Source organism: Coregonus clupeaformis, unplaced genomic scaffold (genome assembly GCF_020615455.1).
Source record: "Coregonus clupeaformis isolate EN_2021a unplaced genomic scaffold, ASM2061545v1 scaf0625, whole genome shotgun sequence".
Lineage (NCBI taxonomy): Eukaryota > Metazoa > Chordata > Actinopteri > Salmoniformes > Salmonidae > Coregonus > Coregonus clupeaformis.
This window is the reverse complement of record NW_025534080.1, coordinates 45,001-56,853: the sequence shown is the minus strand read 5'-3', so window position 1 is coordinate 56,853 and position 11,853 is coordinate 45,001. Positions and strand designations below refer to the sequence as shown.

The following is an 11,853-nucleotide window of genomic DNA, read 5'->3' as shown; positions in this document are numbered from 1 at the left end:
GCCGAGCCATCACTGGACCTAGTGCTGCACCCCCCAACTACTCATCCACGCCGCCCGCTCTGTCCCTGGATTATTCTGCACCTTTTGTTGTTTCTAAATAAACCCTCACCTTCGTTCAACTCTCCTTGTCCTGGTCTGCTTCTGGGTTCTGGCTGAGGGAACTGTGACAAATCTATAGTCAAATTTGCTCACTACAAGCCATCTCATTAAACAATATCAAATCCTCTTGGGAGGAGGAACTGGGTGAGGAAATATCTGATGAACTATGGGAAGGGGCACTCAAAAGGGTACATAGCTCTTCTATTTGCGCTCGACACGGCCTCATCCAATGCAAACTCATTCATAGGGCCCACTGGACCAAAGCAAGACTATCAAAAATTTACAAGGATGTGAACCCTAATTGTGTTCGATGTAACCAGTCCCCTGCTAATCATGTGCACATGTTTTGGTGCTGCCCATCTCTTGTTGGTTTCTGGAAAGACATCTTTAACACACTCTCAGAATTAAGCGGCACACAGATCGAGCCAGACCCTCTCATTGCATTATTTGGAGTTTCCTTACCCACAATACAATTGACCAAAATGAATAAGGATGTAATTGCCTTTGTCACGTTGTTAGCGAGACGATTAATTTTACTTAGATGGAAATCCTCTGCAGCCCCTTCTCATGCTCTTTGGATTAAATCTATTTTGAATTGCATAAAGTTGGAGAAAATAAAACAGACACTCAATGGGTCTGTAGACAAATTTTATGCAAAGTGGGCTCCCTTCTTTTCTTATGTCAAAAGAATACATTTCCCTGCAGTTCCAGAGTGATGTATATTTATATATTGGTGATGTAAGAAGCCTGGTATGTGCATATACGACATCTCGGATGTTAAGGACGGTAATAACTGTGCTAGCTGACCTATAACAACTGGATCAAAACAGATATTCTTCCTTTTTTTTTTTTTTTGTGTTTTATCTTATTTATGTACTTAATGTCTATTTTTTCTTTCATGTCTGTCTCTCCATGTTTTGCTGTATCGTTGTCTTCAAATTGTTGTTCCATATTCATACCAAATAACTTTCAAGTGCAATTATTTACTAAATGCTGGTACTGAAAATTCTATAAACAAAGTATATAAAAAAAAAATGTTTAGATGTTTTGTCACTATGGCAGAGGACCATTGAAATATCCCTCATGTCCACCTTTCAGTCTTAGCCCAGTCCTTCATTGACAATGGTTACTGTACTGTTTTTTGTCTAGCTAACAGAATACAATTGTGTATAAAACTGAAAAAAATAAATAGGATTTTAGGGTAAGAGTAGCCTCCAAGGTTTGACATCACACATTGCACTCATACTGCCAAGGAAATTGTAACCATTATCATTCACACACATAAAGTAACTTCCATACATCAGAGTAAAAATAAAATGTATACAGCATAATATACTGTAATATAAACACACAAACAAAAAACAATGAAAATTATATGCAGCCTACAGTGCTGTAAATAAAGCTGGAGTTTCACAACTAACAGTTCTTCACTGGTCGCTGTCCTCACCCTCCTGGCCATCCACACGCTGCTGTCTGTCTGGCCACAGATTCTCGTCCACATCACAGCGTATATTCTCCCTTGCGATGCAACGAGGGAAGAAACGGCGTGCATGTCGCAACCATCCCCTACACTGATCTCCTGTAATATCCTCACACGCAGCGTCCATTGCATGGAGCAGGGACCTCTGATCTTGAGCCCGATGCTCATACACTCTCCACCTCCAAGCGGAGAAATACTCCTCAATAGGATTGAGGAAAGGAGAGTAAGGTGGTAGGAACACCATGACCATCCTTGGATGAGTAGTGAACCAGGCCCTGATGAGCGGGCCACGGTGGAAATTCACATTGTCCCATACAATGACATATTGTGGTAGGTGAGGCCCTACGAGACCGCTCTCATTTTCAGGGATCAAATCAACATGAAGGCGGTCCAAGAAGATGAGGAGCTTCTGTGTATTGTATGGGCCAAGACTGGGGATGTGAGTGGCCACACCATTCTCCGATATGGCAGCACACATAGTTATATTGCCCCCTCGCTGGCCTGGGACATCCACCATGGCCCGGTGGCCAATAATATCGGCCCACGTCTTCGGCCCTTGGCCAGGTTGAAGCCAGCTTCATCCACAAACACGAGGATGTGATGGGTCTCGTTTCCTTCCAATGCCATTATTCTCTACAATAGCGTAAAAAAAGAAAACATCAAATCAGTCATACAGAAGAGTCATACACTACAGTTACAGACAATTACATAGGAATGTTCTATGTTTTCCACAAGTTCAATATACTACTGGCCACTACTCCAGTGGTTCCAAACCTGGGGTACATGTACCCCTATGCAGAGGTACTACAGGGGTATTTGACAGAAAGGGGAGGGGGAAATCATCAATGACTAGACTTACTGAAATGTTACAGTAAAACCCACAGTATTAGATAGATTTACATGGGAGGCACTAATTGCAGCTCTTTGACCCCTTTTCTTATTGTATGTTATATTCTTCAAAATAAGGATTATAATGATAATTGCATCATACAGTAAGCTGCAGTTTTTAGGCGAAATGTTGAAGTCAGATAAATCAAATACTTCCATACCTGGATTACCTGGATACACAAATCAGGTAAAGTGGGTACTGAAGCCAAAAAAGTTTGGGAACCACTGCTTAATTGTAAAAATGTTATAATGATGGACAACCAGTAACTGACTTACATGTACATACTGGTACCGCAGCTCTTTCACTCTATCAGAGTTCCTCTCAAATGGTACCCTGTAAATTTGCTTCATTGTCATCTGATGCTTCTTCAATATCCGGTCTATTGTGGAGATGCTTATAGAGTTGACATTTTGGAATATGGCATTGTCTTGTAGGATTGCAGCGCGGATCTGTCTCAATGTGATGGCATTATTTGCCATCACCATGTTACAGATCTCTTGTTCTTGTTGTTCATTGAGAAGTTTTCCTCTGCCACCTGTGCAAGGTTGTCGTCCAATCCTAGATATAGAAGTCAAAGGACAACACTCCATTCGTAATGTATACCTTATGTATTCCTTACAGAATGAGTTACCTATGTAATTGTATTGTTGTTTTACTTACAGTAACTTTACCACAATTCTAATGCATCACTGCACAGTGACTGGAATACTACTGTAAACTGTATCATCAATACTGTAGAAAATAAACTATTCCATAGTTTATTTTCTCCAATGTTTTTCTTGTCATTTTTAGTATCATAACATCCCATTGAGGTAAGATATTACTGTAGGCCTATCACACACACACACTAAATGAATAGGTAAATATGTAAATAAATATATTTCTTGCTCTATGCACAGTGTCCTGTCCTATACAACATATAATTCCATCATTGACTGACTACATACCTGTTTTCCCTGCGAAAGGTTTGGATGATGGAGGAGACTGTTGAGCGAGGCACATTAGGCTGCACTCGGCGACCTGCCTCCGCCATTGTGAGGCCATGGTTGATGACATGGTCTATAATTGTGGCCCGAATTTCATCCGGGACAGCATGGTGTCTTCGTGCTCCTCGGCCTCTTCCCCTATTCCACCACCACGCACCCTTACTCCTCCTCCTCCTCTTCTTCTTCCTCTTCCTCGAGCAGGCAGTTGCCCTTGTTCATTTACTTGGCCAGGTGCCTCCATGTTCAGAAATTGTACTGGTCCTGCATGGTCAAGCTCTTTACATACATGTTTGGCAGCATTCACAGTCATGGACAGCACCTGTCAGGTAACTAAACATACTGTTTGATTGGTCATCTGAGATGTGTGAAACTCCTCCTTCGTTAGTCAAGTTCTAGTTTCACCTGACTGTCAATTGCTGTAATAAATTTATCAAATGTTCCAAGGGATTCATATATGGTATTCATGGTATTATGTTCTTGACTAATTTTGACAATTGAACAGACTATTGTGCATGTGATGACTTATACAATGAAATGGCGCTGACACGTTTTGGAGCGAACAACCATTAGACTGAGAATCAACAATCAGTTTAGATCAACAAGATCTATTCACTTGGAAATTGTGCTAAATGTAGGCTACCTGTACTTAATCATTTGCAAAGATGTACTGAGACATTGAGACATGTACTTAGACATTTGCAATTTGATGAAATGAATGAGAAATTCAATTCTGTTGTGAACAATTGCCAAGTGGTTAGGAGGTTTGTCCATGTAGTTTTGAGAATGTAATTTCTGTTTCAAGAAATGAGCCAAACCAATGGAGAAAAACTGTAATCAGTTACCCAATCAAGGCAATTATTAGGAAATGGAAGACATACAAGACCACTGATAATCTCCCTCGATCTGGGGCTCCACGCAAGATTTCACCCCGTGGGGTCAAAATGATCACAAGAACGGTGAGCAAAAATCCCAGAACCACACGGGGGGACCTAGTGAATGACCTGCAGAGAGCTGGGACCAAAGTAACAAAGCCTACCATCAGTAACACACTACGCCGCCAGGGACTCAAATCCTGCTGTGCCAGACGTGTCCCCCTGCTTAAGCCAGTACATGTCCAGGCCCGTCTGAAGTTTGCTAGAGTGCATTTGGATGATCCAGAAGAGGATTGGGAGAATGTCATATGGTCAGATGAAACCAAAATAGAACTTTTTGGTAAAAACTCAACTCAGTCGTGTTTGGAGGACAAAGAATGCTGAGTTGCATCCAAAGAACACCATACCTACTGTGAAGCATGGGGTGGAAACATCATGCTTTGGGGCTGTTTTTTCTGCAAAGGGACCAGGACGACTGATCCGTGTAAAGGAAAAGAATGAATGGGGCCATGTATCGTGAGATTTTGAGTGAAAACCTCCTTCTATCAGCAAGGGCATTGAAGATGAAACGTGGCTGGGTCTTTCAGCATGACAATGATCCCAAACACACCGCCCGGGCAACGAAGGAGTGGCTTCGTAGAAGCATTTCAAGGTCCTGGAGTGGCCTAGCCAGTCTCCAGATCTCAACCCCATAGAAAATCTTTGGAGGGAGTTGAAAGTCCGTGTTGCCCAGCGAGAGCCCCAAAACATCACTGCTCTAGAGGAGATCTGCATGGAGGAATGGGCAAAAATACCAGCAACAGTGTGTGAAAACCTTGTGAAGACTTACAGAAAACGTTTGACCTGTGTCATTGCCAACAAAGGGTATATAACAAAGTATTGAGAAACTTTTGTTATTGACCAAATACTTATTTTCCACCTTAATTTGCAAATAAATTCATTAAAAATCCTACAATGTGATTTTCTGGATTTCTTTTTCTCATTTTGTCTGTCATAGTTGACGTGTACCTATGATGAAAATTACAGGCCTCTCTATCTTTTTTAAGTGGGAGAACTTGCACAATTGGTGGCTGACTAAATACTTTTTTCCCCCACTGTATATATATATATATATATATATATATATATATATACTACACATATAATATATACTGTATATGTTTCCTTGTATTTATTTATTGTACCATTTAAAAAAATAATAATTGCTGCCTCTTGGGCCCCCCACGGGCCTAGGCCCAGGGGCTTCACCCCCAGTAAGCCCCTGCATTATACCGGACCTGGTATGTGGTAAGTACATGAAGGCGCCATCTTCATGCACATTCGCCAATGGAAGCAAGTCAAGACTCAGCAGTCGGAGCTCCCATCTCAGGTTTCGCGACGCAGAGACTGTCGAGAGTGACATGGACCCGCTGCGAAGACTTCTGTCCCAAACACGTTTGACCTGAGTTGAAGCCTACTTAATTTTATGTCTTGAGTAAAACTGTTCATTCGGACCATGAGTAAGTCACTTTTCCTTTTAGCTACTTATTTTTTTTTTTTTTAAAGCTTCATTTAGGTGGCATGAGCTGACAAGATGGACCGGTTGCGCGTTGCGCTATCCCAGATTGACATAAGTGAGGCAGGTTGTAATGACGCAACAGGCGGTTTGTTTTCGTTGGCTTGCGGTAGGCTACCAATTTAAAAATCACATGGAGTCTACTTCAAAAAACAATTCCATTCAACATTAGAAGTAGCCTAAACGTTTTGTTTAAAGTTAGGCTACATGGAACGTTTTCCATTGCAGTAGCCTATCGCTTTCTATTGAATAGGTTTATATAGGACATGTTATTCTGTGGCAGTCCTAATATTGTAGACCAGCTGTTTTGAGAATAAGGTAATTTATTTCGTAATGATTTATTTTTAAAACCTCAAAGTTAACATATTCTAAACTGGTTTGGGGGGCCTGTCTGTGTGTCACTGCATCTCCTTCTCTCACAGGGAGGGGGTGTCATATTTTAGGCAAGGGTAGGTTAGGGTGGGTTGGCTCACTGGCCCAGGGTAGGTTAGGGTGGGTTGGCTCACTGGCCCAGGGTGGGTTAGGGTGGGTTGGCTCACTGGCCCAGGGTGGGTAGGATGGGTTGGCCCACTGGCCCAGGGTGGGTAGGATGGGTTGGCCCACTGGCCCAGGGTGGGTAGGATGGGTTGGCCCACTGGCCCAGGGTGGGTAGGATGGGTTGGCCCACTGGCCCAGGGTGGGTGGGATGGGTGGGCCCACTGGCCCAGGGGTGGGTAGGATGGGTTGGCCCACTGGCCCAGGGTGGGTAGGATGGGTTGGCCCACTGGCCCAGGGTGGGTTAGGATGGGTTGGCCCACTGGCCCAGGGTGGGTAGGATGGGTTGGCTCACTGGCCCAGGGTAGGTTAGGATGGGTTGGCCCACTGGCCCAGGGTGGGTTAGGATGGGTTGGCCCACTGGCCCAGGGTGGGTTAGGATGGGTTGGCCCACTGGCCCAGGGTGGGTAGGATGGGTTGGCCCACTGGCCCAGGGTGGGTAGGATGGGTTGGCCCACTGGCCCAGGGTGGGTAGGATGGGTTGGCCCACTGGCCCAGGGTGGGTAGGGTGCGGGGGGTAAATGCAGGGCCTAGCTTCCTTCCTGTTATTGGTGCAGAGTTCCCAGTGTTTGAAGATGACATAAGAGACTTCTTTAGATGATCAGATATGTAGGACAGTGGTTCTCAAACCTCTCCTGGACCCCAGACGTTTCCCATGTTGTTGTAGCCCCGAACTAGACCAAGACAATGTAAGGTTGACCAATTAAATCGCATTTGGGAATGTGACTTTCTTCCTTTAGGCAGTTTACTCTCCGTTAGTCATCCCCTCGACGTGCATCACTTCATGCTTTTCAGTAGCCATGAACCAGCTCAAAACCCATCTAGTCAAGGGCTTGGTAATTAGTTCGCTAGTTGAATCAGGTGTGCTACTTCTGGAACAGTTCAAATACAGGACAGTCCACTAGGAGAGGTTAGAAAACCCCTGTAGGATATATACTATACAGGACAGTCCACTAGGAGAGGTTAGAAAACCCCTGTAGGATATATACTATACAGGACAGTCCACTAGGAGAGGTTAGAAAACCCCTGTAGGATATATACTATATATATATATATATATGTATATATATATATATATATATATACTAGGAACCCAGCTAGATCTACTCAGGTTTTTATAAAGCTAGCCAGCTTCAGTTAGCTTCCCATTCCAGCTCAGGCTTCATCCATACTACGACGATTTATGCTTGATCCGGCAATATGGTACGGAGGGTGAGATGCACTCGAGCGTATAGCTCCGCATTGACATGATTGGTTGACGGTAGGTGGGGGGGCGGGAGGTATAAACACAAACTCACTTCCTTGACAACAGCTCTGCTCTGCTCTTTAGAGAAACTAACAGTTGATAGTCCTACTAGCCGTTTAGAGAAACTAACAGTCGATAGTCCTACTAGCCGTTTAGAGAAACTAACAGTCGATAGTCCTACTAGCCGTTTAGAGAAACTAACAGTCGATAGTCCTACTAGCTGTTTAGAGAAACTAACAGTCGATAGTCCTACTAGCTGTTTAGAGAAACTAACAGTCGATAGTCCTACTAGCCGTTTAGAGAAACTAACAGTCGATAGTCCTACTAGCCGTTTAGAGTAACTCCAACAGTCGATAGTCCTACTAGCCGTTTAGAGAAACTAACAGTCGATAGTCCTACTAGCCGTTTAGAGAAACTAACAGTCGATAGTCCTACTAGCCGTTTAGAGAAACTAACAGTCGATAGTCCTACTAGCCGTTTAGAGAAACTAACAGTCGATAGTCCTACTAGCCGTTTAGAGAAACTAACAGTCGATAGTCCTACTAGCCGTTTAGAGAAACTAACAGTCGATAGTCCTACTAGCCGTTTAGAGAAACTAACGGTCGATAGTCCTACTAGCCGTTTAGAGAAACTAACAGTCGATAGTCCTACTAGCCGTTTAGAGAAACTAACAGTCGATAGTCCTACTAGCCGTTTAGAGAAACTAACAGTCGATAGTCCTACTAGCCGTTTAGAGAAACTAACAGTCGATAGTCCTACTAGCCGTTTAGAGAAACTAACAGTCGATAGTCCTACTAGCTGTTTAGAGAAGCTAACAGTCGATAGTCCTACTAGCTGTTTAGAGAAACTAACAGTCGATAGTCCTACTAGCCGTTTAGAGAAACTAACAGTCGATAGTCCTACTAGCTGTTTAGAGAAACTAACAGTCGATAGTCCTACTAGCCGTTTAGAGAAACTAACAGTCGATAGTCCTACAAGCCGTTTAGAGAAACTAACAGTCGATAGTCCTACTAGCCGTTTAGAGAAACTAACAGTCGATAGTCCTACTAGCCGTTTAGAGAAATTAACAGTCGATAGTCCTACTAGCTGTTTAGAGAAACTAACAGTCGATAGTCCTACTAGCCGTTTAGAGAAACTAACAGTTGATAGTCCTACTAGCTGTTTAGAGAAACTAACAGTCGATAGTCCTACTAGCTGTTTAGAGAAACTAACAGTCGATAGTCCTACTAGCCGTTTAGAGAAACTAACAGTTGATAGTCCTACTAGCCGTTTAGAGAAACTAACAGTCGATAGTCCTACTAGCCGTTTAGAGAAACTAACAGTCGATAGTCCTACTAGCCGTTTAGAGAAACTAACAGTCGATAGTCCTACTAGCCGTTTAGAGAAACTAACAGTCGATAGTCCTACTAGCCATTTAGAGAAACGAACAGTCGATAATCCTACTAGCCGTTTAGAGAAACTAACAGTCGATAGTCCTACTAGCCGTTTAGAGAAACTAACAGTTGATAGTCCTACTAGCCATTTAGAGAAACGAACAGTCGATAATCCTACTAGCATTCCGGTGGGCAGCCATTGTTAGCGCATGCAGAATCCACACTTGTTATCATCACGTTGTCTCTCATGATGTGTATGCGATGTTGCCAAAGATACATTCCCATCCTTCCATATTCTATGTGATGATATCAGATCTACCCCATGTAGGATGAAAGAGTCCCTGCATTAGAAATGATGAATGCATGACACAGATGCCGGATCTTCATTTGAGCCAGTTTCACACAGCAGGCAAATAATCCTGCAGCAACAGGAAGCCTTTTTAAACCTCGAATACACTACAAGTTTGCATTGCTATGCAGGAAAATTCCTGCAACAACAGGATGATCAAATGAAGATACGGCATCTGTAGCACAGCGGGAAGATTTTGAACTTTACTTTCCTTTCCATGCCCTGTAATGATGACAACATCATCTGTCCATGCCCTGTAATGATGACAACATCATCTGTCCATGCCCTGTAATGATGACAACATCATCTGTCCATGCCCTGTAATGATTACAACATCATCTTAACATCCCTTATCTTCTATTGTGTTGTTACAGGTGAGATGGACGTGGATCTCCCCCCTACTCCCTCCCCTCCCTCACCCCTCATCCCACCGGGGTCCTCTACCCTGGATACTGCCTCACCTCTCTCCCCTAGCCCCCTCCCCTCTGCCTCCCAACCCTCCCCCTTCTTGACTCCCTCAGACTCCCCCAAACTCACCCCATTGTCAGCCTCTCCTCCTCCTCCTCCCACTTCCTCTCCTCCTCACTCCATCCCTTCATCCACTTCCTCTCCTTCTTCTCCTCTCCCCATCACCCCAAAATCATCCTTTCATTCACCCACTACTGCCACCTCCACCCCATCTCCCTCTACCTCTCCTGCCCCCCGTCGTTGGGGCTTTGCTGCCCCCTCCACCTCTCTAGCCCCCTCGTCCTCTCCCGTCCCCCGGCGTCGGGGCTTTGCGGACCTGGCTAAACGTGTGGTGATGCAGGAAAGACTGAAGAAAGCCGAGCTGGAGGAGGCAGAAGCGGGTGAGGAAGGTAAGAGAGAGAGAGAGAGAGAGAGAGAGAGAGAGAGAGAGAGACAGAGACAGAGACAGAGACAGAGACAGAGACAGAGAGACAGAGAGAGAGAGAGAGAGAGAGAGAGACAGAGAGAGAGAGAGAGAGAGAGAGAGAGAAGGAAGGTAGGTAGTATCCTGCCGTTCAGACTTGGTGATAAAGCTAGCTACCAGGTCTCTGAGATCATCCATTGTGGGTCTATCTTCCAAACAGCATGCATGATGGGAGTTTGGTCGTTGGCCTTTATGTCAAAGTGAGAGCTGTCCTCTGCCCTGATTGGCTGTTGCGCTGTCGCATCGCTGAAATGTACAAAATGTTCAACTCTGGTCGCAAGCTCTCCAGCCACCAACCGTTAAGTCACTGTGTGTCTCCTAGTGACTCCTCCTTCCATTGGAAATGATTGGTCGCTGGTAGCTAGGTAGCTGGTAGTCGGGGAGGAAGTCACTATAGGTATTGAGATGCAGCAAAGGGGAGGAAGCCACTAGAGGTTATTGAGATACAGCCGAGAGGAGGAAGCCACTAGAGATTATTGAGATGCAGCCGAGAGGAGGAAGCCACTAGAGGTTATTGAAATGCAGCCGAGAGGAGGAAGCCACTAGAGGTTATTGAGATGCAGCCGAGAGGGGGAAGCCACTAGAGGTTATTGAGATACAGCCGAGAGGAGGAAGCCACTAGAGGGTATTGAGATGCAGCCGAGAGGAGGAAGCCACTAGAGGTTATTGAGATGCAGCCGAGAGGAGGAAGCCACTAGAGGTTATTGAGATGCAGCCCGCTGTCTCCTTGGCCTGATCTGAATGATGGCTGAGCAGGGGGATATTGAGACACCCTGGGAGTCATGGGAACATGTTTTTTCTCCCAGGTCCTTAAAGATAGTCCCGGACGCACACACCTTTGCTTAAGCCTTGCTGGGACCAACGATGTGACGTTCATAAACTGTCATTACATGTTACGTCAAACTACGTCATGTGTATGACAATCTTATGTAGGCTATACATGGCGTTAAGACGTGATGAATGAAGCTGCCTCAAAGCCAAGGCCAGGAAGGTGCTGGACAACTGTCACGATCGTCTAATGAGGGAGACCAAGGCGCAGCGTTGCGAGCGAACATATTTACTTTAATTAGTAAAGCACCACACTCAAAATACAAAACAATAAACAACGAATGCGTGACGTCTAGGTTACAACACGAAACCACACGAACAAAACCCCACAAACACAAGGTGAACACAGACAGTTTAAATATGGCTCCCAATCAGAGATAACGAGCCGACAGCTGACACTCGTTACCTCCGATTGGGAGTCATTGACCAAATAAGGGAAACACAAAACCAATGACCACCCAACCAAAACAAAACACAACCAAAACGAACACACCCTGGCTCAAAATACAAAGTCCCGAGCCAGAGCGTGACAGTACCCCCTAAAGGCGCGGACTGCGACCGCGCCTCAAAACCCCAAATAGGGGAGGGCTGGGTGGGTGTTGCTCCTCGGAGGCGGCTCCGGCTCCGGGCTTGACCACCACCCTACTTCAATCCCCGCATAACGGCCACGATCCGATCTGACCCAGCTGGCTGGATCAGGACTGACGACGC

The 11,853-nt window shown here is 44.9% G+C and overlaps 1 pseudogene; it reads left to right on the top strand.

Annotated features, from left to right (window-relative positions):
* The first annotated feature begins 5,657 nt into the window (after nucleotides 1–5,657).
* Nucleotides 5,658–11,853, top strand: part of LOC123485247 — a 46,819-nt pseudogene continuing 40,623 nt past the window's right edge.